We start from the raw sequence: 7,809 nt of genomic DNA, 5'->3' as shown, positions 1-7,809 counted from the left end.
AATATTTCTTCACAAAAAGAAGATTCCCAGATTGGGAATTAGGAAGAAATACCAGATAGTTGTAGGAGTAATTTGGGCTCTAAAAAACAGGTTCTAAGAAGAAATCCTCACAATCTGAAGGTACCTTTCTTGGTTCAGAATCTGATGAAGATTCTGTATGGACTTCCTCAAGTCAAAGATCACATGATTTAAAATTTTCAAGCATTGAAAAGGAAAAAGATTCAAAAAAGAGCTTAGCACCGTTAAAAAGTGAGGATTTAGGAAAATCGTCACAATCTAAAATAGAGAGGGATGATATTTTAGGTACTCAAAACTTGAGATACTCAGTATGTTTATCTTCTCAATGTAGATCAGAGAGAGAGCAAAGGCAGAGTAAATCTCGTTCTAGATCTGACAGAGGCTCCGGAAGTAGTTTATCCTATTCCTGGTCAGAACGATCCCATTACTATGACTCTGAACGTCGTTACCAGAGGAGTTCCCCTTATCGAGAGAGGGCATGCTATTCTCAGCCATATACAGATAATAGGGCACAAGACAGTTCTGACTCAGAAGATGAGGATAAGAAGACATACTCGAGGAGCACCTCAACTCATTCTTCCTCTTACAGAGACCTAAGGACATTGTCATCCTATTCTAAATTTGATCGGGACTGCAAAACTGAGTCCTCTTACTTAAAGATGGAGAAAAGAGGGAAGAATTCTTCAAAATTAGACAGAGAATCCAAAAGGACTTCAGAAAGTGGAGCAATGAAAAGATGTTTTTCTCCCCATAATGAACTGGGATTCGGATGGGACTCATCATATTCAAAGCATGAGAATAGTGCTTCCTGTTACAAATATGCCACTTCAAAACCAATACTCAAATCTGATAAATTTAAAAATTCTTTGTGTTGTACAGAATTAAATGAGGAAGCCAAACACTCTCATTCTTTTAGCTTACAGACTCCTTGTTCAACAGGTAGTGAATTAAGAATAAGGAAAATTCCTGAAAGAGAAAAAACTGGGTCTGCATCTCCATTAAATCAATTAAATGATTCACCTACTTTAAAAAAGCTAGATGAGTCACCTATTTTAAACTCTGAATTTGTAGAACATGATAGCCATGATCATATTAAGGAATGCGACTCTTTATCTAAAATGAAGAATGATCAGTTAAGGACTTATTGTCCCATAGAATTAAATATAAATGGATCTCCTGGGGCAGAATCTGATTTGGCAACATTTTACACTTCTAAAACTGACACAGTTTTGATGTCTTCTGATGATACTGTGACTGGATCTGTGGTATCTTGTTTCATCAAAGCATGCATGCTTTCATCAAATGGATTTCAGAATATTAATAGATGTAAAGAAAAAGACTTGAATGATACTAGCATGGAGCATAATAAATCAGAAAGCCCATTTAGAGAAACAAAACCTCTGGTGTCGTCACACCAAAATAAACTCATGTCTTTGCCACTTATGACTAGATTATTCAAAAACAGTAGTTAAAGAATCAGTTGAATGAGAGTTTCTTGCTGTAAAACCAAAGATTCAGATACATACTGTACTCCAAGTGACAACAGTCATCCTTTGTGTCATTCTGAAGCTGAAAATATTGAGCTTTCAGTTACAAAGATTTCTGCAAATAGCTTTATGACTGTACATTTGAAATCAAAAGCAGTTACATGTGATAATAGGAATGTGACAGATAACTCAAACTTCGCATTTGAAGAATATAAGCAGAGTTTCAGTAATGCTAGTTCAACTTGTGTTAATCATTTTGATGATTTATATCAACCTGTAGGGAGTTTAGGTATTGCTTCATGTCTTCAGAGCCTTCCACCAGGAGTAAAAGTCGACAGTTTAAATCTCTTGCAGTGTGGAGAGAGCATATCTCCAATTCAGGATCCTATTCTGAAAAGTAAAATCACAATGTTTTTAAAGTATGCAGAGAAAGAAACAGTAGAATTAGGTAGTGGCCTTCCTGATTCAGGAAGGGGATTTGCTTCCTGGGAAAACAGGCATGAGAGTGGGCTATCTGGAAAATGTGTGCAAACGGCTCAAGAAGAAGGGAGTTCCAGAGTGCCTGGTAAAAGAGGAAGATCAGAAATGTCTTTAGATGAAGAAGAAGTAAGAGGACATACACATATTTCTGATGATTCTGAATTTTTATATTCTTCTTATGATTTGAATTTAACCATGGAAGACCACAATGGTGTAACATATACCTTTAAATGTGACAGTAGTGGTCATGCCTCAGAGATTGTGTCTACTGTCCATGAAGATTATTCTGGTTCTTCTGAAAGTTCAGGTGATGAAAGTGATTCAGAAGTCACAGATTCTGATGATAGCAGTGTTTCAAGAAACTGTCTTGAGTCTGTTGTGGTTGTGCCAAAGAATTCTACTTTGCCTATGGAAGAAACAAATCCTTGTTCTTCTCGGAGCACTCAAAGTTATAGACACTATTCTGACCACTGGGAAGATGAGAGATTGCAGTCAAGGAGACATTCATGTGAGAAAAAATATGGGCGTATGGCAAGTAAAGCCTGTCCTCGAACTGAGAAGTTCTTCTTTCATAAAGGAACAGAGAAGAATCCAGAAATTTCTTTTACACAGCCCAGAAGAAAACACATAGATAACCACTTACCTGAAATTGCTCATCCTCAAAGTGATGGAGTTGATAGTACAAGTTATGCAGATGTGAAATCTGATCTTCCAGGTCATCCAAATTTTGAGGAAACAATGGAAGCCAACATGGTTTCTAGGCAATAAGGAGAGCTGCCAGTTCATTCTTGAGATGATTCTGAAGATGTCACAAACAAATCTCAGCATCAGACCTTGTTCTCTTATAGGCCAGATTGTAGACTGGGAAAAACAGAGTTGAGTTTTTCTTCGTCTTGTGAAATCTCCCGTGTAGATGACTTCCATTCATCAGAAAAGCTCAGAAACTTGGTGTGGGACTTCTCTCAAAAAGAAAAGCCTACTACCACATAAAAAATCCGACAGCAGTTATGGAGCCTATAGTGGGCACAAGTATGAGCCAAGTACAGACCAATATGGTGGGACTCATAATTATTGACAATGCAATGGCTACTGGGATCCAAGGTCAGCAGGTAGACCACCTGGAACTGGGGTTGTATATGATCGAATTCAGGGTCAGGTACCTGATTCCTTAACAGATGACCATGAAGAGGAAGAGAATTGGGATCAACGAGGAGCTCACTTTTCAAGCCAGTCCAGTAAATTTTTCCTATCCCTTCAGAAGGATAAGGGGTCAGTGCAAGCATCTGAAATAAGCAGCAATTCCGTTACGGACTCTTTAGCTGTGAATGAAAAGAAAGATCTTTCAAGAAACTTAGAAAAAAATTATATGAAAGATAGAGAGCCTCTTAAAAAAAGGAGGCAGGAATTGGAGAGTGATTCTAAAATTGATGGTATGCTTCAGGACAGAAAGAAAGAAAGAGTGGAATTAGAGCAAGGAGAGACAGCAGTAACCCCAGACACAACACTGGTTGGGCCTTCCTGTGTCATGGAGGACTTCAGGGACCCACAGCGGTGGAAGGAATGTGCCAAGCAAGGGAAGATGTCTTGTCACTTTGATTTGAGTGAAGAAAATGTTTATTTAACAGAAAGAAAGAAGAATAAATTTCATGAAGATATTAAGCAAATGCAGTGTGAGTATACACCTCTTTCTAAAGATGAAAGAGCTCAAGGTGAAATAGTGTGTGGGGAGGATTGTCTTTATCGCCTCCTCATGATTGAATGTTCTCGGTGTCCAAATGGAGATTATTGTTCCAATAGACTGTTCCAGAGAAAACAGCATGCCGATGTGAAAGTCATCCTCACAGAAAAGAAAGGCTGGGGCTTGAGCGCTGCCAAAGACCTTCCTTCAAACCCCTTTGTCCTGGAATATTGTGGTGAGGTGCTTGATTGTAAAGAGTTTAAAGCCCAGGTAAAGGAGTACGCATGAAACAAAAACATCCACTCCTATTTCATGGCCCTGAAGAATGATGAGATAATAGATGCTACTCAGAAAGGAAATTGCTCTTGGTTCATGAACCACAGCTGTGAACCAAACTGTGAGGCTCAAAAATGGATTATGAATGGACAACTGAGGTTTGGGTTTTTTACAGCCAAACTGGTTCCATCAGGCTCGGAGTTAACATTTGACTATCAGTTCCAAAGATATGGAAAAGAAGCTCAGAAATGTTTCTGTGGGTCAGCTAATTGCTGGGTTTACCTGGGAAGAGAGAACAGAGTCAGTATCAGAGCAGCAGGAGGAAAAGTGAAGAAGGAACAATCTCATAAGAAGGAATGATCTCGTAAGAAGGATTCAGGGGATGCAGAGCTGGAAGCTCTGATGGACAATGGGGAAGGCCTGTCTGATAAAAACCAGGTGCTCAGCTTATCCCTGCTAATGGTTAGAATTGAAACTTTGGAGCAGAAACTTACCTGTCTCAAGCTCATACAGAACACACACTCACAGTCTTGCCTGAAGTCTTTTCTGGAACGTTATGGGCTGTCCTTGTTGTGGATCTGGATGGCAGAACTAGGCGATGGCCAGGAAAGCAACCAGAAGCTTCAAGAAGAGATTATAAAGACTTTGGAACACTTACCCATTCCTACAAAAAATATGCTGGAAGAAAGCAAAGTACTTCCAATTATTCAACGTTGGTCTCAGACCAAGACTGCCATCCCTCCGTTGAGTGAACAAATGGGTATTCTAGTGAGAATACATCACGTGCTCATACAGCACTCAACACACCCGATCCTTCCACCAAGCTGAGCACAGAGGCTGACACAGACACCCCCAAGAAGCTCATGTTTCGTAGACTTAAAATTGTTAGTGAAAATAGCATGGACAGTGCAATCTCTGATGCTACCAGTGAGCTAGAAGGCAAGGATGGCAAAGAGGACCTTGACCAGTTAGAAAACATCCCCGTGGAAGAAGAGGAAGAGTTACAGTCAGAAGAGCTACGTAACAGCAACTGCCTGAATCTAAAGTTGACAGTGAAATCACTGTGGAGGCCAGTAAGCTACCCACATCTGAACCAGAGGCTGACACTGAAATAGAGCCTAAAGAGAGCAATGGCTCAAAACTAGAAGAACCTATTGCTGAGGAAACACCATCCCAAGATGAAGAGGAGGGTGTATCTGGTGTGGAAAGTGAGAGGAGCCAGGAAGAGCCAGATAAAACAGTAGATATAAGCGATTTGGCCACCAAGCTCCTGGACAGTTGGAAAGACAGTTGGAATTCCAAAGAAAGGTCAAAGTGAAAAGGAGAATACAATAACTGAAAGAGGAAGGGATGCTGTTGGCTTCAGAGATAAAACAGCTGCCCCAAAGTCTCCTAACAGGTCAAGAGAGAGAGACCCATACAAGCAAATTCCAAATAAAGAGAAAAGGAAACGAAGGGGCTCCCTCTCACCACCTTCTGCCTATGAGCGGGGAACGAAAAGGCCAGATGACAGATATGACATGCTAACTTCTAAAAAGAAAGTACAAATTAAAGACCGCAGTAAACTTTCTACAGAGGAGCGTCAGAAATTGTTTGAGCAAGAGGTGGCTCAGCGGGAGGCTCACAAACAACAGCAGGAGATGCAGAACCTGGGAATGACGTCTCCATTGTCCTGTTACTCTCTTGGCTACAATGCCCCTCATCATCCCTTTGCTGGCTACCTACCAGGTTATCCCATGCAGGCCTATGTATCCCAGCATCCCTAATGCTGGAGAGGTGCTCCTCCCCACACCTAGCATGGACCCTGTGTGTTCTCCTGCTCCTTATGATCATTCTCAGCCCTTAGTAGGACATTCTGCAGAACCCCTTGCTGCCCCTCCACCTGTGCCAGTGGTGCCACATGTGACAGCCCCCGTGGAAGTTTCCAGTTCACAGTATGTGGCCCAGAGTGATGGTGTGGCACACCAAGACTCCAGCGTTGCCGTCTTGCCAGTGCCAGCCCCAGGCTCAGTCCAGGGACACAATTACAGTGTTTGGGATTCAAACCAACAGTCTGTCAGTGTACAACAGCAGTACTCTCCTGCACAGTCTCCAGCAACCATATATTATCAAGGACAGACCTGTCCAACTGTCTATGGTGTGACATCACCCTATTCACAGACAACTCCACCAATTGTACAGAGTTAGGCCCAACCAAGTCTTCAATACAACCTGGGACAACAGATTTTCACAGCTCACCCACAAGGAGTAATGGCATAGCCAACGGCGGCCGTGTCTACAATAGTTGCACCAGGGCAGCCTCAGCCCTTCCAGCCACCGGAGATGGTTATGACAAATAATCTTCTGGATCTGCCACCCCCATCTCCTCCTAAACCAAAAACCATTGTCTTACCTCCCAACTGGAAGACAGCCCGAGATCCAGAAGGGAAGATTTATTACTATCCTGTGATCACAAGGCAGACTCAGTGGGATCCTCCTACTTGGGAAAGCCCAGGACGTAATACCAGTCTTGAGCATGGAGCTGAGATGGACCTGGGAACCCCAACATATGCTGAAAACCTATCAGGACCTCAAAAAAGCCTAAAACAGCAGAAGCAGACACTTCCAGTGAGCTGGCTAAGAAAAGCAAAGAAGTATTCAGAAAAGAGATGTCCCAGTTCATCGTCCAGTGCCTGAACCCTTATTGGAAACCTGAGTGCAAAGTGGGAAGAATTACCACAACTGAAGACTTCAAACACCTCGCTCGAAAGCTGACTCACGGCGTCATGAATAAGGAGCTGAAGTACTGTAGGAACCCAGAGGACCTGGAGTGCAATGAGGATGTGAAACTCAAAACCAAGGAGTACATTAAGAAGTATATGCAGAAGTTTGGGGCTGTTTACAAACCCTAAGAGGCCACTGAATTAGAGTGACTTACGGGGCCAGGGTGGGAGGACGGGGGAAAAAGGGGGACAGACTCTGGGGAGAAGTCCTGCGGGTCCTCTCTGCCCCACCCCACTGTCAGGGCTGTGCTGCTGATGACACATCACCCTGGGGAATTCAAACCTGCAGATTTCAACTGAAAGCCACAAAAATGAGCTCCATCTACAGCAAGTGATCCCTGGTCGTGAGCTTTTGGGGTATGGTTGTTAGAGGCCAGCAGAGGCGAGGGCTTGTGGAAGACTCTTTTCTCTAAGACCTGGGCCAGGCCTGACCCCACTCTCAGACCTGGGTCTCCTTGGCAGTGCTGTCAACGCACAGATCCATGTGCATCCCTCCCCATGACCCCTTACCCTGATGATCTGTGTTATATTTTAATTTATATTAAGTGTGAATATATTGAAAATAATTTGTTTTTTCCTGGTTTTTGTTTTCCTTTTTGCTTTTAGCCTCTCCATGCTAGGATCACAGGAAAACTTTGTAAGGACAGTAGAAGTTTTCCTGCAAGGTTTAATTTGCTATTGTGTAAGTATTCCAAAGCAGGCTGCCTTGTGGTTTCAGCCAGCCTTGTGCTATGTTGATAAGATTGATTTACTGCTTAAAATCACTTTACTTTATTCAATTTTTACCGAGCATTTTATGTAAAAAATAGAATCAATTAAAGAAAAAAAATGGTTTAATAGCAAAGTTATGCAGTTTTTAAAATCTATTTTAAAATTTATATTTGTAAAGGATCATATTTATCCTTTCTAACCATTTATTAAATAATTTTGCCTTCTGGGTTGTATACTGCATAACTGGGCAGTGAGAATATTAAACAATTTCTTAATTTGTAATGTTAATTTCACAAAATAAGAAAAAAACATCTAAACCAACAGATAAACTATAATAAATTCCTTTTTGGTACCTCGATGTGATCATTAATGAATTTATGATTTAATCGGCCTCTGT

General features: G+C 41.6%; 1 pseudogene; it reads left to right on the top strand.

Moving 5' to 3' along the window:
- The first annotated feature begins 382 nt into the window (after positions 1-382).
- On the top strand, positions 383-6,851 carry LOC108401248 (histone-lysine N-methyltransferase SETD2 pseudogene; annotated as a pseudogene).
- Positions 6,852-7,809: the final 958 nt, after the last annotated feature.

This window comes from Manis javanica, chromosome 9 (genome assembly GCF_040802235.1).
Source record: "Manis javanica isolate MJ-LG chromosome 9, MJ_LKY, whole genome shotgun sequence".
NCBI lineage: Eukaryota > Metazoa > Chordata > Mammalia > Pholidota > Manidae > Manis > Manis javanica.
Note: the sequence above shows the minus strand (reverse complement) of the source record. Positions and strands in the feature narration are given on the sequence as shown.